The following is a 27,043-nucleotide window of genomic DNA, read 5'->3' on the forward strand; positions in this document are numbered from 1 at the left end:
TGAGCAACACAAAATAAACAAAGTGGGAAAAAGGTATGGTAGAACAACTCCTCTTTATGAAAGAGGTATGTTCCCAAATGTGAAAGAGGGGCTGTGATGTAGTGGATTGTAGTGAATGTAGGATGATTTAGAGGTGAGGCAAGTGAAACAAGGGGGTAAGTCCTCCAAGGATAAAACAATTGTAGAGGAGTCAGATAAACAAAGCTTAAAGTTGAGACAATAAAAACTAAAGTGTGACTAAAAGCTTTGAAACTTAAAACTTGAAAATGTCTGTCAGAAAAAGAAAATACTAGGGATACAGATTTGGGGTTTCCTCTATCATCAAGTTATAAATGCTAGGTGCATCTGTTAATGTTAACTCAATCAATTTAATAACATTCAAGAAATAAGGAACAGGACAGCTCAGATAAAGGCACCGAATGAAGAAAAACCCTTTACTGCATTATCATCCATTTTCATCTCAAGACTCACAGTGGATAGATCCTTGATTATTTCAAGGTCCTGATATGCCGTGAGTCTACACCATGTCAAGAACAAGAGATTTATCCAAACCGATAGTAAATAGGGCATGAACATACAGCAATAGATTCGCATCAAATAAAACAGTAGCAAATAACCATCAACAATGAAGGAAGGAAACCCTTTCCCCTGCAACCCTAGCTATAAAAACTAGCCCCAAATCATCCTTTGATAGATGATTTGAAAACCCTAAAAAGTAAGGGAAAAGGTAATTATTCTGAAAACAAAACCGAGCTAAATAATCCAAGATTGGACGTGAATGAATCCCCTTATGTCGTGCACCACCTCTCCTTTTATCCTCTCCTTCCATCATCTCCATCTTCTCTCTTTTCTAACCGAATCCCTTCAATTTCACAGTTCTGCCCTCTAAGGGATGAGACGTCCCTCGATTGCTCCTGATGAATGAAGGTGAGCTGCTGTAGGGTCTTCCACGCAGGCCTTACGGGTTTGGGCTCAAAGGTTGGGCCATATGTTGATTCCGAGCTCATTGTTAGGACTTAGGCCTTAGCACCTGCAAGTAGAACATTCAGCCCATTAAGTAAAAGAGCATATTTATCCACTTAATTAGCAATTTCAAAGGTCCAAGATTTTGTTTGAGAAACCCTCAATTAATCTCTCTTTTGGACTATTTTATTTTGATTTCCCTTAATTGTAAGTAGATTTTATAACCAAAATAACTTGACAATCACACCCCCCAACCTACCTTTTTGCTAGTCCCTTAGCAAATGTAGTGTTTGGTTACAAATATCAACAACTACCTTATACCCTTCATGGGTGGAAATCACTAATCAGACAAAAGTTAGGATGCAATAGACATTTTAGTTCTAAGAAGGGGTTTATGCATAAAATTGTCTGATCACCATAGTAAGTATCAAAGAAAGATGAATGCTGCTGATCATTGTGTGTATGAATATAGATCCCATGGTTGGCCACCAGAGGTCATTAATTGTCTGATTCATAGCAGCTGCTCAAGTGGGGCCCTAACCTCTCTCTCTCTAATTCAAAACCATTGTAAAAAGTGGCTTTCACGCTATTTCACTTTGAAAGACCTTTCCATACAAAGAATCCCGAAAAGAGGCAGCCTTTTCTTATTACAGAATTTATTTTTATTTTTTTATTTTTAGCAACAGGTTATGGTTCATTAGAGACTTTGAACAACTGCTTAGTTTGATTAGATTAATGCCCATAAAGTGTCAATCCAATTTGTCTAGGTGTAAGTGGTGCCAATATTCAGTAGGAATCCCTTTTATGATAACAATCTTGGTTAAAGAGACATATTCACATAAATAAACCCCTTTTTTGACCCAAATTTCGTATGCTTTTATTTCATTAAGTCTGATGAAGCTTCCTAAGAAGTGTGTAAAGAAGTTGTTGCTGCTATTATAAACCAATCATTGACAATGCCTCTGGTGGTTTTTGTGATGTGCAACATTATGACACTGAGTGATATTCCATAAGACTGAAACTAGACTGACACTAAATTCCCCTCCCCCCCCCCCCCCCCAACTGAATGTAAACATTGTCCTCAATGGTTTAGAGTTATAAACATGGGAAAGAATAAGAAGGTGCTGAGTGTAGGGTTAGAGCAGTGTTCAAAGAGAAATATGCATAGAAAAAACAAAGAGAAATACTACACCAAAAAGGGAAACCTTATTAATGAGTTTAAGCAATTATTTAAAAGGAAATGAGATTAAGGAGATTCAGAGTGGTCTCTTCAAGTGGAAAATTTGAGAAAAAAGGTTTTAGTCTCTGACAATTGACTTGGAAGGTGTTACCATTTTGAGGGTTTAGAAGTTCCACAGCTCCATGAGAAGTCACAATTTTTATCACATAAGGGCCACTCCATCGAGATGTTAGCTTTCTAGGGAAGAGGTGTAGTCTGGAGTTGTATAGAAGCACTTGCTGGTCTGGTTGGAAAGATTTTCTCTGGATATGTCTGTCATAAAAGTGCTTTATACGCTCTTTAGACAATTTGGCATTGTCATAAGCATCTCTTTGAAGTTCTTGCAACTCAGCAATTTGCAGCCTCCTAGATGAACCAGATTGATTAGCATCAAAATTAAACTGTTTAGTGGCCCAGTAAGCTTTGTGTTCTACCTCTACAGGCAAGTGACATGCTTTGCCATAGACTAGTCTATATGGTGACATTCCCAAAATTGTTTTGTAAGCAGTCCTATATGACCAAGTGCATCAGATAACCTTACAGACTAATCTTTTTTATTAGGGCAAACAGTTTTCTCAAGAATATGTTTGATCTCCCTATTAGCTAATTCAGCTTGGCCATTGGTCTGAGGATGGTATGGTGTAGAAACCTTGTGATGGATCCCATATTTTTTCATTAAAACAGCAAAGGGTTTATTACAAAAATGGGACCCATTATCACTAATTATAACTTTGGGCATACCGAACTGTGCAAAAATATTTTCTTTGAGAAATTTCAAAACAGTGTGATGGTCACAATTTCTGGATGGAATGGCTTCTACCCATTTTGACACATAGTCAACAACAAGCAAAATGTAAAGGTAACCAAAAGAGGAGGGGAATGGTCCCATAAAGTCTATGCCCCAACAATCAAAGATTTCTAGAACTAGGATTGGTTGCATGGGCATCATGTTTCTTTTAGTAATTCCCCCTAACTTTTGACAAGGTTCACAAGATTTGCAAAACCTGTACGTGTCCTTGAATATGGTTGGCCAATAAAAACCACTTTGTAAGATCTTAGCAAAAGTTTTGTGGGCAGAAAAATGCCCACCACAAGCTTCAGAATGGCAGAAAGAGAGTATGGCAGAAAATTCATTATCAGGGACACATTTTCTAATTATTTGATCAGAGTAATATTTAAAAAGCTAAGTTTCATCATAGAAGAAAAACTTAGCCTCAGCTCTTATTCTCCTGATGTCCTGTGTTGTCCAATGCCTTGGAGTTTGATTGTCACCAGAAAATTCACCAAGTCAGCATACCAGGGTAGAACATTGACTGCAAATAGATTCTCATCAGGAAAAGATTCAGAAATAGGGGGATTTTGAATGGTTGAGTTCAAGGTAAGCCAAGATAAGTGATCTGCTACAACATTCTCCACCCCTTTCTTATCCTTGATGGTAATGTTAAATTCTTGTAATAAAAGAATCCACTTGATGAGCCTAGGTTTTGCATCTTTTCTTTGTTAACAGAAATTTCAATGCAGCATGGTCAGTGAAGATAATGACAGGAGAACCAAGCAAATAAGCCCTAAACTTCTCTAGTGCAAATACTACAGCTAGCAATTCCTTTTCTGTGGTAGAGTAGTTTCTCTGAGCATCATTTAAGGTTTTGCTAGCATAAAATATTACATAAGGCAGTTTATTTTTTCTTTGGCCTAATGCTGCCCCCACAGCAAAATCACTAGCATCACACATTATCTCAAATGGCAATGTCCAGTCAGGTGGCTGAATTATAGGGGCAGTGATGAGGTTAGATTTCAACTGGTCAAAGGTAGTTTGACACTCTTCAGACCAAGCAAAGCTGACATCATGCATCAACAAATGGCATAAAGGTTTTGAGATTGAACTAAAATTTTTTATGAATCTCCGATAGAAACCAGCATGGCCTAGAAATGATCTTATATCTTTCACACTTCTAGGGTCAGGTAAGTTTGCAATAAGTTCTACTTTAGATTTGTCGACCTCAATACCCCTTTTAGACACAACATGCCCAAGGACTATTCATTGTTGTACCATAAAGCGGCACTTCTCCCAGTTAAGCAGTAATTGCTTCTCTTCACACTTGGCCAAAACAACTTTCAAGTTAGCCAAACACGAGTCAAAACTTTTTCCAAACATTGAAAAGTCATCCATAAAAACTTCAACTATTTCATCAATTAAATCACTGAAAATTCCTAACATACATCTTTGAAAGGTGGCAGGGGCATTACACAGGCCAAAGGGCATTCTTTTGAAGCAAAAGTCCCAAAAGGACATGTAAATGTTGTCTTTTCTTGGTCCTCAGGGGCAATTTCGATTGGGTAATACCCAGAATATCCATCTAAAAAGAAGTAAAATTCAAGCCCAGCCACCTTTTTTAAGATTTGGTCAAGGAAAGGCAGAGGAAAATGGTCTTTCCTAAAAGCTGCATTCAGCTTCCTATAGTCTATGCACATTCTCCATCCAGTTGTCATTCTAGTAGGTATCAATTCCCCTTTTTCAATTTTGACCACTGTGATACCAGATTTTTTTGGTACCACTTGAATGGGACTTACCCATTGACTGTCTGCTATAGGGTAAATAATACATATGTCTAATAATTTCAGGACTTCTTTCTTAACTACCTCTTTCAATGTAGGGGTCAATCTTCTCTGCATCTCTCTAGAGGTTTAGATCCTTCCTCTAAATAAATTCTATGGGTGCAAGTTAAGGGATTTGTACCTCTCATGTCAGTAATGGTCCACCCAATGGCAGACTTGTGTTGTACTAGCACATCAAGCAACTTACTCTCCTGCTCAGCAGTGAGCTGAGATGAGATTACCACTGGAAAAGACTCCTCAGGTCCCAGATAAGCATATTTTAGCTCCTTTGGAAGGGCTTTCAGCTCCAAATCTGGGCTCTCCTCACTCGAGGACTTAGTGGGCTCTAGTATGAGGGGTAAAGGTTCAATCTTAGGCCTCCATTGGGTATCACTTGAACTTCCTGCAGCAAGAATGGGAGAGATATAGTCAGCATCAGTTGATAAAAATTTCTCAACACAATTTTCTACAGAGTCAATATTCAAGAATAGATCCTCAAAAGACATTGCTTCCAAGGAATTGACTTCCTGCACTTCTTCTGGTTCTTGAGGTTGCCTGCATAAATTGAAAATGTTAAGCTCTAAAGTCATGTTGCCAAAAATCAATTTTAAAACCCCACTTCTACAATTTATAATAGCATTAGAGGTTGCTAAGAAAGGTCTCCCTAAGATCACTGGAGCAGAAGAGACATTAGTTGAAGTAGTTAGTTTCATATCCAGCACCACAAAATCTACAGGATAATAAAATCTATCAACTTGTACTAATACATCTTCCACCACTCCCCTAGGCATTTTAATGGACCTATCAGCCAGCTGTAGTATGATAGAAGTTGGTTTTAATTCACCCAATCCTAGCTGTTCATACACACTATAAGGTAACAGATTTACCCCTGATCCTTAATCAAGCAAAGCCTGGCTAATTTTGGCATCACTAATTATGCAAGAGATAGTAGGTGAGCCAGGGTCTTTGTATTTAGGGGGTGTGTATTTTGGATGATGGCACTAACTTGCTCAGTGAGAAAAGCCTTTTTTTGAACATTCAACTTTCTTTTGACAATGCACAAGTCCTTAAAAAAGTTTGCATAAGCTGGGATTTGTTTGATGGCATCTAGAAGTGGAATGTTTATTCTGACTTGTTTGAAAATTTCAAAAATTTCAGAGTTTTTTTTTTCTTTATGTACAGAAATCCGCCTTTGAGGAAATGGAGCAGGTATGGTTTCAGAACTCTCAGAATTTTCAACATGTAATTCACCATCTAGTTTTGAGTCAGATTCTTTACCTGAGTTCCCAATGATATGTTCAGGCTTATGCACAATCTTACCACTTCTCAAAGTTGTGATGGCTTTCACAACCTTCACATTGAGCCCTTCTACTTGAGGTTGCTGAACTTGTAGGTTGGGTTGAGGTTGAGCTAGAAACTTTCCTTTTTCCTAGGCACTCAAAGTGGTGGTCACTTTTGTGAGTGTCCCTCTTATGTCATTTATGGCTTGGGAATTCTGGTTATACATGGTCGCTTGGCTTTGCATGAACTATTGGAGGTTAATAGTGAGTAACAGACTCTTCTAAATTCTTTTTCTGGATGAAGTGAGGCCGGTTGGGGTAATGTGAAGGTCCTGATGGTGGTACATAGGGCATGTTGGCTGCTATGGAGGAAGAAGCTTGCTGGTCAGTTTTCCAGCTGAGATTGGGATGGTTCTTCCAGCCTGCATTATAAGTGTTAGAAAATGGCCCTGAATAATTCTTAGCAATCATGTTCACAGCATTAGGTTAATCTAACAATATTTCCTTAAAAGCAGGTATGGTAGGACATGCATGAGTGCTATGTCCTTGGTCCTCACAAATTCCACATTTATCAGCATTTGGGGGCAACACATGCATTTCATTAACCTTTTTCAGTTCGATAGATTCTAGTTTCTTTGAAATCTGACCTATCCTAGCATGCAAATCATCAACTTCTTTGAGTTGATATTTTTCACTCCCAAATGTATCCCGTACATTTTCAGATCTGTCTCCAACATCAGAAACATCCCATGACTGGGCATTCTCAGCCAAATAATTGAAATATTCAAAAGCTTCATTAGGATCCTTTCCAAAAAACTCACCATTACACATGGTTTCAACAAACTGTTTCATTTTGGGGTGCAAGCTTTCATAGAAAAAATTAATGACTCTCCAATGTTCATAACCATGATGTGGGCAAGCATTCAATAAATCTTTAAACCTCTCCCAGCTTTGATAAAAAGTTTCACCATCTTTTTGCCCAAAATTCATAATCTGCCTTTTCAAGGCATTTGTTCGATGCATGGGAAAGAATTTCTTTAGAAACTCAGTTTGCATCTCTTGCCAAGTCCCTATGGACCTCGCCTTAGAGAATTCAGCCATGTTTTGGCTTTATCCTTAAGGGAAAAAGGAAACAGTTTTAGCCTAATAACTTCCTTAGTACATGTCCTATCCATGAATGTAGATCATACTTCTTCAAATTCTTTAATATGCAAATAAGGATTTTCAGACTCCATTCCATGGAAATGAGGAATCAATGGGATCATTCTAGGTTTAAAATTGAAATTATTTGCATTTAAATGTTGAATAATGCAGGAAGGAGGACTATTTCTGACTGGCTGTAAGTACTCTCTAAGAGTCCTAGTGTGGTCCAAGATTTCCTAATCCTCATTTTTAGCCATGTTACTTAAATTTTCAGAAGATGACTCAAAAGATATGGATGCAGAATCTATGGATGAAAGTGACTCAGTCCTAGTTAATCATGATGCTTGATTTCTAGTCCAAACAGACATGCATTCTAAACTCAAGTAGATTCAAAACAGATGTAAAACAAACTAAAGGAACAAAACAGATGCACACAAAAAAATTTCCACAAGAGGGAAGAGAATTGTTACCTGGTCTGTGAAGAGGTTCATAGTTATCCCCGGAAACGGTGCCAAAAACTTGATTCAATCAAAATAATGCTTCCAAGTATAAAAGCATGTTTAGAAGGTAGTGTGAGTGCCCAAGGTCATTTCCACAAGGACGACTAGGCTAACATAACCCAAAAAATAGTAAATGAGCAACACAAAATAAACAAAGTGGGAAAAAGGTATGGTAGAACAACTCCTCTTTATGAAAGAGGTATGTTCCCAAATGTGAAAGAGGGGCTGTGATGTAGTGGATTGTAGTGAATGTAGGATGATTTAGAGGTGAGGCAAGTGAAACAAGGGGGTAAGTCCTCCAAGGATAAAACAATTGTAGAGGAGTCAGATAAACAAAGCTTAAAGTTGAGACAATAAAAACTAAAGTGTGACTAAAAGCTTTGAAACTTAAAACTTGAAAATGTCTGTCAGAAAAAGAAAATACTAGGGATACAGATTTGGGGTTTCCTCTATCATCAAGTTATAAATGCTAGGTGCATCTGTTAATGTTAACTCAATCAATTTAATAACATTCAAGAAATAAGGAACAGGACAGCTCAGATAAAGGCACCGAATGAAGAAAAACCCTTTACTGCATTATCATCCATTTTCATCTCAAGACTCACAGTGGATAGATCCTTGATTATTTCAAGGTCCTGATATGCCGTGAGTCTACACCATGTCAAGAACAAGAGATTTATCCAAACCGATAGTAAATAGGGCATGAACATACAGCAATAGATTCGCATCAAATAAAACAGTAGCAAATAACCATCAACAATGAAGGAAGGAAACCCTTTCCCCTGCAACCCTAGCTATAAAAACTAGCCCCAAATCATCCTTTGATAGATGATTTGAAAACCCTAAAAAGTAAGGGAAAAGGTAATTATTCTGAAAACAAAACCGAGCTAAATAATCCAAGATTGGACGTGAATGAATCCCCTTATGTCGTGCACCACCTCTCCTTTTATCCTCTCCTTCCATCATCTCCATCTTCTCTCTTTTCTAACCGAATCCCTTCAATTTCACAGTTCTGCCCTCTAAGGGATGAGACGTCCCTCGATTGCTCCTGATGAATGAAGGTGAGCTGCTGTAGGGTCTTCCACGCAGGCCTTACGGGTTTGGGCTCAAAGGTTGGGCCATATGTTGATTCCGAGCTCATTGTTAGGACTTAGGCCTTAGCACCTGCAAGTAGAACATTCAGCCCATTAAGTAAAAGAGCATATTTATCCACTTAATTAGCAATTTCAAAGGTCCAAGATTTTGTTTGAGAAACCCTCAATTAATCTCTCTTTTGGACTATTTTATTTTGATTTCCCTTAATTGTAAGTAGATTTTATAACCAAAATAACTTGACAATCACACCCCCCAACCTACCTTTTTGCTAGTCCCTTAGCAAATGTAGTGTTTGGTTACAAATATCAACAACTACCTTATACCCTTCATGGGTGGAAATCACTAATCAGACAAAAGTTAGGATGCAATAGACATTTTAGTTCTAAGAAGGGGTTTATGCATAAAATTGTCTGATCACCATAGTAAGTATCAAAGAAAGATGAATGCTGCTGATCATTGTGTGTATGAATATAGATCCCATGGTTGGCCACCAGAGGTCATTAATTGTCTGATTCATAGCAGCTGCTCAAGTGGGGCCCTAACCTCTCTCTCTCTAATTCAAAACCATTGTAAAAAGTGGCTTTCACGCTATTTCACTTTGAAAGACCTTTCCATACAAAGAATCCCGAAAAGAGGCAGCCTTTTCTTATTACAGAATTTATTTTTATTTTTTTATTTTTAGCAACAGGTTATGGTTCATTAGAGACTTTGAACAACTGCTTAGTTTGATTAGATTAATGCCCATAAAGTGTCAATCCAATTTGTCTAGGTGTAAGTGGTGCCAATATTCAGTAGGAATCCCTTTTATGATAACAATCTTGGTTAAAGAGACATATTCACATAAATAAACCCCTTTTTTGACCCAAATTTCGTATGCTTTTATTTCATTAAGTCTGATGAAGCTTCCTAAGAAGTGTGTAAAGAAGTTGTTGCTGCTATTATAAACCAATCATTGACAATGCCTCTGGTGGTTTTTGTGATGTGCAACATTATGACACTGAGTGATATTCCATAAGACTGAAACTAGACTGACACTAAATTCCCCTCCCCCCCCCCCCCCCCAACTGAATGTAAACATTGTCCTCAATGGTTTAGAGTTATAAACATGGGAAAGAATAAGAAGGTGCTGAGTGTAGGGTTAGAGCAGTGTTCAAAGAGAAATATGCATAGAAAAAACAAAGAGAAATACTACACCAAAAAGGGAAACCTTATTAATGAGTTTAAGCAATTATTTAAAAGGAAATGAGATTAAGGAGATTCAGAGTGGTCTCTTCAAGTGGAAAATTTGAGAAAAAAGGTTTTAGTCTCTGACAATTGACTTGGAAGGTGTTACCATTTTGAGGGTTTAGAAGTTCCACAGCTCCATGAGAAGTCACAATTTTTATCACATAAGGGCCACTCCATCGAGATGTTAGCTTTCTAGGGAAGAGGTGTAGTCTGGAGTTGTATAGAAGCACTTGCTGGTCTGGTTGGAAAGATTTTCTCTGGATATGTCTGTCATAAAAGTGCTTTATACGCTCTTTAGACAATTTGGCATTGTCATAAGCATCTCTTTGAAGTTCTTGCAACTCAGCAATTTGCAGCCTCCTAGATGAACCAGATTGATTAGCATCAAAATTAAACTGTTTAGTGGCCCAGTAAGCTTTGTGTTCTACCTCTACAGGCAAGTGACATGCTTTGCCATAGACTAGTCTATATGGTGACATTCCCAAAATTGTTTTGTAAGCAGTCCTATATGACCAAGTGCATCAGATAACCTTACAGACTAATCTTTTTTATTAGGGCAAACAGTTTTCTCAAGAATATGTTTGATCTCCCTATTAGCTAATTCAGCTTGGCCATTGGTCTGAGGATGGTATGGTGTAGAAACCTTGTGATGGATCCCATATTTTTTCATTAAAACAGCAAAGGGTTTATTACAAAAATGGGACCCATTATCACTAATTATAACTTTGGGCATACCGAACTGTGCAAAAATATTTTCTTTGAGAAATTTCAAAACAGTGTGATGGTCACAATTTCTGGATGGAATGGCTTCTACCCATTTTGACACATAGTCAACAACAAGCAAAATGTAAAGGTAACCAAAAGAGGAGGGGAATGGTCCCATAAAGTCTATGCCCCAACAATCAAAGATTTCTAGAACTAGGATTGGTTGCATGGGCATCATGTTTCTTTTAGTAATTCCCCCTAACTTTTGACAAGGTTCACAAGATTTGCAAAACCTGTACGTGTCCTTGAATATGGTTGGCCAATAAAAACCACTTTGTAAGATCTTAGCAAAAGTTTTGTGGGCAGAAAAATGCCCACCACAAGCTTCAGAATGGCAGAAAGAGAGTATGGCAGAAAATTCATTATCAGGGACACATTTTCTAATTATTTGATCAGAGTAATATTTAAAAAGCTAAGTTTCATCATAGAAGAAAAACTTAGCCTCAGCTCTTATTCTCCTGATGTCCTGTGTTGTCCAATGCCTTGGAGTTTGATTGTCACCAGAAAATTCACCAAGTCAGCATACCAGGGTAGAACATTGACTGCAAATAGATTCTCATCAGGAAAAGATTCAGAAATAGGGGGATTTTGAATGGTTGAGTTCAAGGTAAGCCAAGATAAGTGATCTGCTACAACATTCTCCACCCCTTTCTTATCCTTGATGGTAATGTTAAATTCTTGTAATAAAAGAATCCACTTGATGAGCCTAGGTTTTGCATCTTTTCTTTGTTAACAGAAATTTCAATGCAGCATGGTCAGTGAAGATAATGACAGGAGAACCAAGCAAATAAGCCCTAAACTTCTCTAGTGCAAATACTACAGCTAGCAATTCCTTTTCTGTGGTAGAGTAGTTTCTCTGAGCATCATTTAAGGTTTTGCTAGCATAAAATATTACATAAGGCAGTTTATTTTTTCTTTGGCCTAATGCTGCCCCCACAGCAAAATCACTAGCATCACACATTATCTCAAATGGCAATGTCCAGTCAGGTGGCTGAATTATAGGGGCAGTGATGAGGTTAGATTTCAACTGGTCAAAGGTAGTTTGACACTCTTCAGACCAAGCAAAGCTGACATCATGCATCAACAAATGGCATAAAGGTTTTGAGATTGAACTAAAATTTTTTATGAATCTCCGATAGAAACCAGCATGGCCTAGAAATGATCTTATATCTTTCACACTTCTAGGGTCAGGTAAGTTTGCAATAAGTTCTACTTTAGATTTGTCGACCTCAATACCCCTTTTAGACACAACATGCCCAAGGACTATTCATTGTTGTACCATAAAGCGGCACTTCTCCCAGTTAAGCAGTAATTGCTTCTCTTCACACTTGGCCAAAACAACTTTCAAGTTAGCCAAACACGAGTCAAAACTTTTTCCAAACATTGAAAAGTCATCCATAAAAACTTCAACTATTTCATCAATTAAATCACTGAAAATTCCTAACATACATCTTTGAAAGGTGGCAGGGGCATTACACAGGCCAAAGGGCATTCTTTTGAAGCAAAAGTCCCAAAAGGACATGTAAATGTTGTCTTTTCTTGGTCCTCAGGGGCAATTTCGATTGGGTAATACCCAGAATATCCATCTAAAAAGAAGTAAAATTCAAGCCCAGCCACCTTTTTTAAGATTTGGTCAAGGAAAGGCAGAGGAAAATGGTCTTTCCTAAAAGCTGCATTCAGCTTCCTATAGTCTATGCACATTCTCCATCCAGTTGTCATTCTAGTAGGTATCAATTCCCCTTTTTCAATTTTGACCACTGTGATACCAGATTTTTTTGGTACCACTTGAATGGGACTTACCCATTGACTGTCTGCTATAGGGTAAATAATACATATGTCTAATAATTTCAGGACTTCTTTCTTAACTACCTCTTTCAATGTAGGGGTCAATCTTCTCTGCATCTCTCTAGAGGTTTAGATCCTTCCTCTAAATAAATTCTATGGGTGCAAGTTAAGGGATTTGTACCTCTCATGTCAGTAATGGTCCACCCAATGGCAGACTTGTGTTGTACTAGCACATCAAGCAACTTACTCTCCTGCTCAGCAGTGAGCTGAGATGAGATTACCACTGGAAAAGACTCCTCAGGTCCCAGATAAGCATATTTTAGCTCCTTTGGAAGGGCTTTCAGCTCCAAATCTGGGCTCTCCTCACTCGAGGACTTAGTGGGCTCTAGTATGAGGGGTAAAGGTTCAATCTTAGGCCTCCATTGGGTATCACTTGAACTTCCTGCAGCAAGAATGGGAGAGATATAGTCAGCATCAGTTGATAAAAATTTCTCAACACAATTTTCTACAGAGTCAATATTCAAGAATAGATCCTCAAAAGACATTGCTTCCAAGGAATTGACTTCCTGCACTTCTTCTGGTTCTTGAGGTTGCCTGCATAAATTGAAAATGTTAAGCTCTAAAGTCATGTTGCCAAAAATCAATTTTAAAACCCCACTTCTACAATTTATAATAGCATTAGAGGTTGCTAAGAAAGGTCTCCCTAAGATCACTGGAGCAGAAGAGACATTAGTTGAAGTAGTTAGTTTCATATCCAGCACCACAAAATCTACAGGATAATAAAATCTATCAACTTGTACTAATACATCTTCCACCACTCCCCTAGGCATTTTAATGGACCTATCAGCCAGCTGTAGTATGATAGAAGTTGGTTTTAATTCACCCAATCCTAGCTGTTCATACACACTATAAGGTAACAGATTTACCCCTGATCCTTAATCAAGCAAAGCCTGGCTAATTTTGGCATCACTAATTATGCAAGAGATAGTAGGTGAGCCAGGGTCTTTGTATTTAGGGGGTGTGTATTTTGGATGATGGCACTAACTTGCTCAGTGAGAAAAGCCTTTTTTTGAACATTCAACTTTCTTTTGACAATGCACAAGTCCTTAAAAAAGTTTGCATAAGCTGGGATTTGTTTGATGGCATCTAGAAGTGGAATGTTTATTCTGACTTGTTTGAAAATTTCAAAAATTTCAGAGTTTTTTTTTTCTTTATGTACAGAAATCCGCCTTTGAGGAAATGGAGCAGGTATGGTTTCAGAACTCTCAGAATTTTCAACATGTAATTCACCATCTAGTTTTGAGTCAGATTCTTTACCTGAGTTCCCAATGATATGTTCAGGCTTATGCACAATCTTACCACTTCTCAAAGTTGTGATGGCTTTCACAACCTTCACATTGAGCCCTTCTACTTGAGGTTGCTGAACTTGTAGGTTGGGTTGAGGTTGAGCTAGAAACTTTCCTTTTTCCTAGGCACTCAAAGTGGTGGTCACTTTTGTGAGTGTCCCTCTTATGTCATTTATGGCTTGGGAATTCTGGTTATACATGGTCGCTTGGCTTTGCATGAACTATTGGAGGTTAATAGTGAGTAACAGACTCTTCTAAATTCTTTTTCTGGATGAAGTGAGGCCGGTTGGGGTAATGTGAAGGTCCTGATGGTGGTACATAGGGCATGTTGGCTGCTATGGAGGAAGAAGCTTGCTGGTCAGTTTTCCAGCTGAGATTGGGATGGTTCTTCCAGCCTGCATTATAAGTGTTAGAAAATGGCCCTGAATAATTCTTAGCAATCATGTTCACAGCATTAGGTTAATCTAACAATATTTCCTTAAAAGCAGGTATGGTAGGACATGCATGAGTGCTATGTCCTTGGTCCTCACAAATTCCACATTTATCAGCATTTGGGGGCAACACATGCATTTCATTAACCTTTTTCAGTTCGATAGATTCTAGTTTCTTTGAAATCTGACCTATCCTAGCATGCAAATCATCAACTTCTTTGAGTTGATATTTTTCACTCCCAAATGTATCCCGTACATTTTCAGATCTGTCTCCAACATCAGAAACATCCCATGACTGGGCATTCTCAGCCAAATAATTGAAATATTCAAAAGCTTCATTAGGATCCTTTCCAAAAAACTCACCATTACACATGGTTTCAACAAACTGTTTCATTTTGGGGTGCAAGCTTTCATAGAAAAAATTAATGACTCTCCAATGTTCATAACCATGATGTGGGCAAGCATTCAATAAATCTTTAAACCTCTCCCAGCTTTGATAAAAAGTTTCACCATCTTTTTGCCCAAAATTCATAATCTGCCTTTTCAAGGCATTTGTTCGATGCATGGGAAAGAATTTCTTTAGAAACTCAGTTTGCATCTCTTGCCAAGTCCCTATGGACCTCGCCTTAGAGAATTCAGCCATGTTTTGGCTTTATCCTTAAGGGAAAAAGGAAACAGTTTTAGCCTAATAACTTCCTTAGTACATGTCCTATCCATGAATGTAGATCATACTTCTTCAAATTCTTTAATATGCAAATAAGGATTTTCAGACTCCATTCCATGGAAATGAGGAATCAATGGGATCATTCTAGGTTTAAAATTGAAATTATTTGCATTTAAATGTTGAATAATGCAGGAAGGAGGACTATTTCTGACTGGCTGTAAGTACTCTCTAAGAGTCCTAGTGTGGTCCAAGATTTCCTAATCCTCATTTTTAGCCATGTTACTTAAATTTTCAGAAGATGACTCAAAAGATATGGATGCAGAATCTATGGATGAAAGTGACTCAGTCCTAGTTAATCATGATGCTTGATTTCTAGTCCAAACAGACATGCATTCTAAACTCAAGTAGATTCAAAACAGATGTAAAACAAACTAAAGGAACAAAACAGATGCACACAAAAAAATTTCCACAAGAGGGAAGAGAATTGTTACCTGGTCTGTGAAGAGGTTCATAGTTATCCCCGGAAACGGTGCCAAAAACTTGATTCAATCAAAATAATGCTTCCAAGTATAAAAGCATGTTTAGAAGGTAGTGTGAGTGCCCAAGGTCATTTCCACAAGGACGACTAGGCTAACATAACCCAAAAAATAGTAAATGAGCAACACAAAATAAACAAAGTGGGAAAAAGGTATGGTAGAACAACTCCTCTTTATGAAAGAGGTATGTTCCCAAATGTGAAAGAGGGGCTGTGATGTAGTGGATTGTAGTGAATGTAGGATGATTTAGAGGTGAGGCAAGTGAAACAAGGGGGTAAGTCCTCCAAGGATAAAACAATTGTAGAGGAGTCAGATAAACAAAGCTTAAAGTTGAGACAATAAAAACTAAAGTGTGACTAAAAGCTTTGAAACTTAAAACTTGAAAATGTCTGTCAGAAAAAGAAAATACTAGGGATACAGATTTGGGGTTTCCTCTATCATCAAGTTATAAATGCTAGGTGCATCTGTTAATGTTAACTCAATCAATTTAATAACATTCAAGAAATAAGGAACAGGACAGCTCAGATAAAGGCACCGAATGAAGAAAAACCCTTTACTGCATTATCATCCATTTTCATCTCAAGACTCACAGTGGATAGATCCTTGATTATTTCAAGGTCCTGATATGCCGTGAGTCTACACCATGTCAAGAACAAGAGATTTATCCAAACCGATAGTAAATAGGGCATGAACATACAGCAATAGATTCGCATCAAATAAAACAGTAGCAAATAACCATCAACAATGAAGGAAGGAAACCCTTTCCCCTGCAACCCTAGCTATAAAAACTAGCCCCAAATCATCCTTTGATAGATGATTTGAAAACCCTAAAAAGTAAGGGAAAAGGTAATTATTCTGAAAACAAAACCGAGCTAAATAATCCAAGATTGGACGTGAATGAATCCCCTTATGTCGTGCACCACCTCTCCTTTTATCCTCTCCTTCCATCATCTCCATCTTCTCTCTTTTCTAACCGAATCCCTTCAATTTCACAGTTCTGCCCTCTAAGGGATGAGACGTCCCTCGATTGCTCCTGATGAATGAAGGTGAGCTGCTGTAGGGTCTTCCACGCAGGCCTTACGGGTTTGGGCTCAAAGGTTGGGCCATATGTTGATTCCGAGCTCATTGTTAGGACTTAGGCCTTAGCACCTGCAAGTAGAACATTCAGCCCATTAAGTAAAAGAGCATATTTATCCACTTAATTAGCAATTTCAAAGGTCCAAGATTTTGTTTGAGAAACCCTCAATTAATCTCTCTTTTGGACTATTTTATTTTGATTTCCCTTAATTGTAAGTAGATTTTATAACCAAAATAACTTGACAATCACACCCCCCAACCTACCTTTTTGCTAGTCCCTTAGCAAATGTAGTGTTTGGTTACAAATATCAACAACTACCTTATACCCTTCATGGGTGGAAATCACTAATCAGACAAAAGTTAGGATGCAATAGACATTTTAGTTCTAAGAAGGGGTTTATGCATAAAATTGTCTGATCACCATAGTAAGTATCAAAGAAAGATGAATGCTGCTGATCATTGTGTGTATGAATATAGATCCCATGGTTGGCCACCAGAGGTCATTAATTGTCTGATTCATAGCAGCTGCTCAAGTGGGGCCCTAACCTCTCTCTCTCTAATTCAAAACCATTGTAAAAAGTGGCTTTCACGCTATTTCACTTTGAAAGACCTTTCCATACAAAGAATCCCGAAAAGAGGCAGCCTTTTCTTATTACAGAATTTATTTTTATTTTTTTATTTTTAGCAACAGGTTATGGTTCATTAGAGACTTTGAACAACTGCTTAGTTTGATTAGATTAATGCCCATAAAGTGTCAATCCAATTTGTCTAGGTGTAAGTGGTGCCAATATTCAGTAGGAATCCCTTTTATGATAACAATCTTGGTTAAAGAGACATATTCACATAAATAAACCCCTTTTTTGACCCAAATTTCGTATGCTTTTATTTCATTAAGTCTGATGAAGCTTCCTAAGAAGTGTGTAAAGAAGTTGTTGCTGCTATTATAAACCAATCATTGACAATGCCTCTGGTGGTTTTTGTGATGTGCAACATTATGACACTGAGTGATATTCCATAAGACTGAAACTAGACTGACACTAAATTCCCCTCCCCCCCCCCCCCCCCCAACTGAATGTAAACATTGTCCTCAATGGTTTAGAGTTATAAACATGGGAAAGAATAAGAAGGTGCTGAGTGTAGGGTTAGAGCAGTGTTCAAAGAGAAATATGCATAGAAAAAACAAAGAGAAATACTACACCAAAAAGGGAAACCTTATTAATGAGTTTAAGCAATTATTTAAAAGGAAATGAGATTAAGGAGATTCAGAGTGGTCTCTTCAAGTGGAAAATTTGAGAAAAAAGGTTTTAGTCTCTGACAATTGACTTGGAAGGTGTTACCATTTTGAGGGTTTAGAAGTTCCACAGCTCCATGAGAAGTCACAATTTTTATCACATAAGGGCCACTCCATCGAGATGTTAGCTTTCTAGGGAAGAGGTGTAGTCTGGAGTTGTATAGAAGCACTTGCTGGTCTGGTTGGAAAGATTTTCTCTGGATATGTCTGTCATAAAAGTGCTTTATACGCTCTTTAGACAATTTGGCATTGTCATAAGCATCTCTTTGAAGTTCTTGCAACTCAGCAATTTGCAGCCTCCTAGATGAACCAGATTGATTAGCATCAAAATTAAACTGTTTAGTGGCCCAGTAAGCTTTGTGTTCTACCTCTACAGGCAAGTGACATGCTTTGCCATAGACTAGTCTATATGGTGACATTCCCAAAATTGTTTTGTAAGCAGTCCTATATGACCAAGTGCATCAGATAACCTTACAGACTAATCTTTTTTATTAGGGCAAACAGTTTTCTCAAGAATATGTTTGATCTCCCTATTAGCTAATTCAGCTTGGCCATTGGTCTGAGGATGGTATGGTGTAGAAACCTTGTGATGGATCCCATATTTTTTCATTAAAACAGCAAAGGGTTTATTACAAAAATGGGACCCATTATCACTAATTATAACTTTGGGCATACCGAACTGTGCAAAAATATTTTCTTTGAGAAATTTCAAAACAGTGTGATGGTCACAATTTCTGGATGGAATGGCTTCTACCCATTTTGACACATAGTCAACAACAAGCAAAATGTAAAGGTAACCAAAAGAGGAGGGGAATGGTCCCATAAAGTCTATGCCCCAACAATCAAAGATTTCTAGAACTAGGATTGGTTGCATGGGCATCATGTTTCTTTTAGTAATTCCCCCTAACTTTTGACAAGGTTCACAAGATTTGCAAAACCTGTACGTGTCCTTGAATATGGTTGGCCAATAAAAACCACTTTGTAAGATCTTAGCAAAAGTTTTGTGGGCAGAAAAATGCCCACCACAAGCTTCAGAATGGCAGAAAGAGAGTATGGCAGAAAATTCATTATCAGGGACACATTTTCTAATTATTTGATCAGAGTAATATTTAAAAAGCTAAGTTTCATCATAGAAGAAAAACTTAGCCTCAGCTCTTATTCTCCTGATGTCCTGTGTTGTCCAATGCCTTGGAGTTTGATTGTCACCAGAAAATTCACCAAGTCAGCATACCAGGGTAGAACATTGACTGCAAATAGATTCTCATCAGGAAAAGATTCAGAAATAGGGGGATTTTGAATGGTTGAGTTCAAGGTAAGCCAAGATAAGTGATCTGCTACAACATTCTCCACCCCTTTCTTATCCTTGATGGTAATGTTAAATTCTTGTAATAAAAGAATCCACTTGATGAGCCTAGGTTTTGCATCTTTTCTTTGTTAACAGAAATTTCAATGCAGCATGGTCAGTGAAGATAATGACAGGAGAACCAAGCAAATAAGCCCTAAACTTCTCTAGTGCAAATACTACAGCTAGCAATTCCTTTTCTGTGGTAGAGTAGTTTCTCTGAGCATCATTTAAGGTTTTGCTAGCATAAAATATTACATAAGGCAGTTTATTTTTTCTTTGGCCTAATGCTGCCCCCACAGCAAAATCACTAGCATCACACATTATCTCAAATGGCAATGTCCAGTCAGGTGGCTGAATTATAGGGGCAGTGATGAGGTTAGATTTCAACTGGTCAAAGGTAGTTTGACACTCTTCAGACCAAGCAAAGCTGACATCATGCATCAACAAATGGCATAAAGGTTTTGAGATTGAACTAAAATTTTTTATGAATCTCCGATAGAAACCAGCATGGCCTAGAAATGATCTTATATCTTTCACACTTCTAGGGTCAGGTAAGTTTGCAATAAGTTCTACTTTAGATTTGTCGACCTCAATACCCCTTTTAGACACAACATGCCCAAGGACTATTCATTGTTGTACCATAAAGCGGCACTTCTCCCAGTTAAGCAGTAATTGCTTCTCTTCACACTTGGCCAAAACAACTTTCAAGTTAGCCAAACACGAGTCAAAACTTTTTCCAAACATTGAAAAGTCATCCATAAAAACTTCAACTATTTCATCAATTAAATCACTGAAAATTCCTAACATACATCTTTGAAAGGTGGCAGGGGCATTACACAGGCCAAAGGGCATTCTTTTGAAGCAAAAGTCCCAAAAGGACATGTAAATGTTGTCTTTTCTTGGTCCTCAGGGGCAATTTCGATTGGGTAATACCCAGAATATCCATCTAAAAAGAAGTAAAATTCAAGCCCAGCCACCTTTTTTAAGATTTGGTCAAGGAAAGGCAGAGGAAAATGGTCTTTCCTAAAAGCTGCATTCAGCTTCCTATAGTCTATGCACATTCTCCATCCAGTTGTCATTCTAGTAGGTATCAATTCCCCTTTTTCAATTTTGACCACTGTGATACCAGATTTTTTTGGTACCACTTGAATGGGACTTACCCATTGACTGTCTGCTATAGGGTAAATAATACATATGTCTAATAATTTCAGGACTTCTTTCTTAACTACCTCTTTCAATGTAGGGGTCAATCTTCTCTGCATCTCTCTAGAGGTTTAGATCCTTCCTCTAAATAAATTCTATGGGTGCAAGTTAAGGGATTTGTACCTCTCATGTCAGTAATGGTCCACCCAATGGCAGACTTGTGTTGTACTAGCACATCAAGCAACTTACTCTCCTGCTCAGCAGTGAGCTGAGATGAGATTACCACTGGAAAAGACTCCTCAGGTCCCAGATAAGCATATTTTAGCTCCTTTGGAAGGGCTTTCAGCTCCAAATCTGGGCTCTCCTCACTCGAGGACTTAGTGGGCTCTAGTATGAGGGGTAAAGGTTCAATCTTAGGCCTCCATTGGGTATCACTTGAACTTCCTGCAGCAAGAATGGGAGAGATATAGTCAGCATCAGTTGATAAAAATTTCTCAACACAATTTTCTACAGAGTCAATATTCAAGAATAGATCCTCAAAAGACATTGCTTCCAAGGAATTGACTTCCTGCACTTCTTCTGGTTCTTGAGGTTGCCTGCATAAATTGAAAATGTTAAGCTCTAAAGTCATGTTGCCAAAAATCAATTTTAAAACCCCACTTCTACAATTTATAATAGCATTAGAGGTTGCTAAGAAAGGTCTCCCTAAGATCACTGGAGCAGAAGAGACATTAGTTGAAGTAGTTAGTTTCATATCCAGCACCACAAAATCTACAGGATAATAAAATCTATCAACTTGTACTAATACATCTTCCACCACTCCCCTAGGCATTTTAATGGACCTATCAGCCAGCTGTAGTATGATAGAAGTTGGTTTTAATTCACCCAATCCTAGCTGTTCATACACACTATAAGGTAACAGATTTACCCCTGATCCTTAATCAAGCAAAGCCTGGCTAATTTTGGCATCACTAATTATGCAAGAGATAGTAGGTGAGCCAGGGTCTTTGTATTTAGGGGGTGTGTATTTTGGATGATGGCACTAACTTGCTCAGTGAGAAAAGCCTTTTTTTGAACATTCAACTTTCTTTTGACAATGCACAAGTCCTTAAAAAAGTTTGCATAAGCTGGGATTTGTTTGATGGCATCTAGAAGTGGAATGTTTATTCTGACTTGTTTGAAAATTTCAAAAATTTCAGAGTTTTTTTTTTCTTTATGTACAGAAATCCGCCTTTGAGGAAATGGAGCAGGTATGGTTTCAGAACTCTCAGAATTTTCAACATGTAATTCACCATCTAGTTTTGAGTCAGATTCTTTACCTGAGTTCCCAATGATATGTTCAGGCTTATGCACAATCTTACCACTTCTCAAAGTTGTGATGGCTTTCACAACCTTCACATTGAGCCCTTCTACTTGAGGTTGCTGAACTTGTAGGTTGGGTTGAGGTTGAGCTAGAAACTTTCCTTTTTCCTAGGCACTCAAAGTGGTGGTCACTTTTGTGAGTGTCCCTCTTATGTCATTTATGGCTTGGGAATTCTGGTTATACATGGTCGCTTGGCTTTGCATGAACTATTGGAGGTTAATAGTGAGTAACAGACTCTTCTAAATTCTTTTTCTGGATGAAGTGAGGCCGGTTGGGGTAATGTGAAGGTCCTGATGGTGGTACATAGGGCATGTTGGCTGCTATGGAGGAAGAAGCTTGCTGGTCAGTTTTCCAGCTGAGATTGGGATGGTTCTTCCAGCCTGCATTATAAGTGTTAGAAAATGGCCCTGAATAATTCTTAGCAATCATGTTCACAGCATTAGGTTAATCTAACAATATTTCCTTAAAAGCAGGTATGGTAGGACATGCATGAGTGCTATGTCCTTGGTCCTCACAAATTCCACATTTATCAGCATTTGGGGGCAACACATGCATTTCATTAACCTTTTTCAGTTCGATAGATTCTAGTTTCTTTGAAATCTGACCTATCCTAGCATGCAAATCATCAACTTCTTTGAGTTGATATTTTTCACTCCCAAATGTATCCCGTACATTTTCAGATCTGTCTCCAACATCAGAAACATCCCATGACTGGGCATTCTCAGCCAAATAATTGAAATATTCAAAAGCTTCATTAGGATCCTTTCCAAAAAACTCACCATTACACATGGTTTCAACAAACTGTTTCATTTTGGGGTGCAAGCTTTCATAGAAAAAATTAATGACTCTCCAATGTTCATAACCATGATGTGGGCAAGCATTCAATAAATCTTTAAACCTCTCCCAGCTTTGATAAAAAGTTTCACCATCTTTTTGCCCAAAATTCATAATCTGCCTTTTCAAGGCATTTGTTCGATGCATGGGAAAGAATTTCTTTAGAAACTCAGTTTGCATCTCTTGCCAAGTCCCTATGGACCTCGCCTTAGAGAATTCAGCCATGTTTTGGCTTTATCCTTAAGGGAAAAAGGAAACAGTTTTAGCCTAATAACTTCCTTAGTACATGTCCTATCCATGAATGTAGATCATACTTCTTCAAATTCTTTAATATGCAAATAAGGATTTTCAGACTCCATTCCATGGAAATGAGGAATCAATGGGATCATTCTAGGTTTAAAATTGAAATTATTTGCATTTAAATGTTGAATAATGCAGGAAGGAGGACTATTTCTGACTGGCTGTAAGTACTCTCTAAGAGTCCTAGTGTGGTCCAAGATTTCCTAATCCTCATTTTTAGCCATGTTACTTAAATTTTCAGAAGATGACTCAAAAGATATGGATGCAGAATCTATGGATGAAAGTGACTCAGTCCTAGTTAATCATGATGCTTGATTTCTAGTCCAAACAGACATGCATTCTAAACTCAAGTAGATTCAAAACAGATGTAAAACAAACTAAAGGAACAAAACAGATGCACACAAAAAAATTTCCACAAGAGGGAAGAGAATTGTTACCTGGTCTGTGAAGAGGTTCATAGTTATCCCCGGAAACGGTGCCAAAAACTTGATTCAATCAAAATAATGCTTCCAAGTATAAAAGCATGTTTAGAAGGTAGTGTGAGTGCCCAAGGTCATTTCCACAAGGACGACTAGGCTAACATAACCCAAAAAATAGTAAATGAGCAACACAAAATAAACAAAGTGGGAAAAAGGTATGGTAGAACAACTCCTCTTTATGAAAGAGGTATGTTCCCAAATGTGAAAGAGGGGCTGTGATGTAGTGGATTGTAGTGAATGTAGGATGATTTAGAGGTGAGGCAAGTGAAACAAGGGGGTAAGTCCTCCAAGGATAAAACAATTGTAGAGGAGTCAGATAAACAAAGCTTAAAGTTGAGACAATAAAAACTAAAGTGTGACTAAAAGCTTTGAAACTTAAAACTTGAAAATGTCTGTCAGAAAAAGAAAATACTAGGGATACAGATTTGGGGTTTCCTCTATCATCAAGTTATAAATGCTAGGTGCATCTGTTAATGTTAACTCAATCAATTTAATAACATTCAAGAAATAAGGAACAGGACAGCTCAGATAAAGGCACCGAATGAAGAAAAACCCTTTACTGCATTATCATCCATTTTCATCTCAAGACTCACAGTGGATAGATCCTTGATTATTTCAAGGTCCTGATATGCCGTGAGTCTACACCATGTCAAGAACAAGAGATTTATCCAAACCGATAGTAAATAGGGCATGAACATACAGCAATAGATTCGCATCAAATAAAACAGTAGCAAATAACCATCAACAATGAAGGAAGGAAACCCTTTCCCCTGCAACCCTAGCTATAAAAACTAGCCCCAAATCATCCTTTGATAGATGATTTGAAAACCCTAAAAAGTAAGGGAAAAGGTAATTATTCTGAAAACAAAACCGAGCTAAATAATCCAAGATTGGACGTGAATGAATCCCCTTATGTCGTGCACCACCTCTCCTTTTATCCTCTCCTTCCATCATCTCCATCTTCTCTCTTTTCTAACCGAATCCCTTCAATTTCACAGTTCTGCCCTCTAAGGGATGAGACGTCCCTCGATTGCTCCTGATGAATGAAGGTGAGCTGCTGTAGGGTCTTCCACGCAGGCCTTACGGGTTTGGGCTCAAAGGTTGGGCCATATGTTGATTCCGAGCTCATTGTTAGGACTTAGGCCTTAGCACCTGCAAGTAGAACATTCAGCCCATTAAGTAAAAGAGCATATTTATCCACTTAATTAGCAATTTCAAAGGTCCAAGATTTTGTTTGAGAAACCCTCAATTAATCTCTCTTTTGGACTATTTTATTTTGATTTCCCTTAATTGTAAGTAGATTTTATAACCAAAATAACTTGACAATCAGTTGGCTCCCATCCTCATGTACAAGTGTATTGCTAATGTCATGTGTGTAAGAGAAATAAATAAAATAAATCAAAGGGGCTGCAGATGACTAGAGTTTTGACCCTAAGGAGGAGAGAGAAGGCTTGGGGGTTGGGTTTGTTATGGTCAACCATTGACTAATATGAAACAAGTGGTACATGGCCGGTAACAATCTGAAATTCATCATTTCTTTAGACCTTAGAAACGTTTTGAGATCCTCTGAAAATTTCATGAATCAAGCAATCATTAGGTTTTAGTCCGTTAGTGTAGTCATATCTCGATTAATTATGGTTATGGAGTTGCCTTATTTAATTAAGGCACTTAGTGGTATACGTTTGTGAAATAAATTGCATCATTAGACTGAAATGAATATTTAGGATTTTACGATACAATAAAAAGTTCTAAGTTTCTCGGATGAATAGTGGACGAGAGTGTCTTTATGATATCCCCAGACCCCGCTTGGGATTGGATGGAGACTGAAGCATCGGGACATTAACTCAAGGCAACATATCCCTTCGTTCATGATAGATAATATGTAATGCACCTAGCAAATTCCTACCAGTAGGAAATAATCACAGTGGGAATGGTTTGATTCTAAGTAAAAATTGGAGCAATTAAGGCATGGCACCGATATAATATAACTAAGAAATTCTAAAAGTGTACTTGATGGGCACCAAGATAGACCTAATCTTAAAGATCCGTTGCAAGTTTCAGATGGGCCAATTACACGCAAGAGTCAAGAAGATCAAGGAGGCAATGCAAGGATTGGTGAAATCCACTTGAAATGAAGCTAGCATGAGCCTAACACTCAAGATAGGCTTGAAAGAATGAGAATCAGTTTTGATCCGTTTGATATAAGCTAAAGAAAAGAGCAACATGACTTAAATGCTTTGGGCACTTGAAGGCTTTCAATTTAGTTAATTCATTCAAATGACTTATTTTATTAGTTTAGAATAATTGGGTTTATTATTAGAATGACTCAAGGGAATGTTGAGAAAGTTATTATTTTGACGAGTTACTGTAGCACCACACTATTCATGATATTGTAGCGCCGCATTGTTCACTTAAGGGTATTTTTGGGAAGATGCACTATTTTTGGCCTAGGGTTATTTTTGTTGGGGAGTATTTAAACCTCTTGTAGCCTCACACTTCAAGTTAGACAATATTGAATTTTCATTGTGAGTTGAGTTTACTCCTTTTGTTCTTCTTGAACTTATCAAAGGTAAATCAAAATTTTTGTGGCGTTCCTCCTTTGTAATTTGGGTTATTGAGATGGGTTTTTCAACGAGTCTAGATTTTAATATAATCTAGGTTTTTTAAATAAGTTCTCAACGGATCTAGATTTTCCATCCATTGACTTAATTTGGCTTTCTTGGATGAATTTTCAAATTGATTGTGGGTTCAAGGGATTCTAATTTCACAGGTTCACATCAATACTTGTTCAAAATCTTCCAAATACAAGAGAGCGGTTTAAACCATAACCCTCATAATACTGAGTTTGTAAAACATAACGGCTTGCACAATGCCAATCTAAAGGATCCTATTTGGCTTTGTCCTTGTCGATAATCTTCCATAATTCCTCAAAAAGCTAAGTACTTTATAGATGAAGCGGTCTGCAGCTTCTAGACTCTCCTCTATGGTTGGCTTAACCAAGTGCTTAGGGCTCTTTGGGGCCTCCTTAATGGTGAAGGGACCCTCCCTCTTGCATTTCCCCATTGTCCTCTAAACCTATCACAACTTCTACCATTCTCGGTGGGGAATAGTAGTAGAAACTACCATATTGAGATTTCAAAAAATCCCAACAAGTTAACAACTAACATACAGGAAGATAATACAAGCATGCAGAGGCAAACCATGAGAATGAATGCATGGGCAGGTACTCAACCAAAAAACTTTTTTCATGCTTGTGCTCTTCTCAAAATCATTGACCGTGTATCCATGTAACTTATTTAATAGTGAACTTATAACAACTAACATACAATAAGAGTATAATAGAAAAGCAGAGTGCCATTTCTTATTAATTTCTTGTAATGTTTTCAATATAACAATGTTGTGGATGATAAGTGTGATTTTTATTACTCTTTAATTTATAAAAAAGTGTCAGTTTTTCTTTAATTCTATTGATTTTCTTTTATATTTTTTTCTTAGATTTGAAGGAATGAGAAAATTTAGTGCAAAATGAGAGCATTTTGTTACAAAAGAAGAGACTACGGATCCAGATTGACAAGAGGCAATGAGATCTGAAGAAAGCCAAGGAGATTTAGGCAAGTAGCCTTGTCCCACGGTCAGCAAAGATATTTATCTTGCCCAAAGGC

At 37.7% G+C, this 27,043-nt stretch overlaps 3 non-coding genes and 1 pseudogene across 3 annotated transcripts; 3 read left to right on the forward strand and 1 right to left on the reverse strand.

The window, feature by feature from the left end:
• Positions 1–3,659: 3,659 nt before the first annotated feature.
• On the reverse strand, positions 3,660–26,444 carry LOC122312648 (annotated as a pseudogene).
• LOC122314528 lies at positions 6,959–7,066 on the forward strand. Its single transcript, XR_006243749.1, has one exon. It is a non-coding gene; the product is annotated as a small nucleolar RNA R71 (small nucleolar RNA).
• On the forward strand, positions 14,793–14,900 carry LOC122314529. Its single transcript, XR_006243750.1, has one exon. It is a non-coding gene; the product is annotated as a small nucleolar RNA R71 (small nucleolar RNA).
• Positions 22,628–22,735, forward strand: LOC122314530. The gene has a single exon (XR_006243751.1). It is a non-coding gene; the product is annotated as a small nucleolar RNA R71 (small nucleolar RNA).
• Positions 26,445–27,043: the final 599 nt, after the last annotated feature.

Source organism: Carya illinoinensis, chromosome 6, assembly GCF_018687715.1.
Source record: "Carya illinoinensis cultivar Pawnee chromosome 6, C.illinoinensisPawnee_v1, whole genome shotgun sequence".
Classification (NCBI taxonomy): domain Eukaryota; kingdom Viridiplantae; phylum Streptophyta; class Magnoliopsida; order Fagales; family Juglandaceae; genus Carya; species Carya illinoinensis.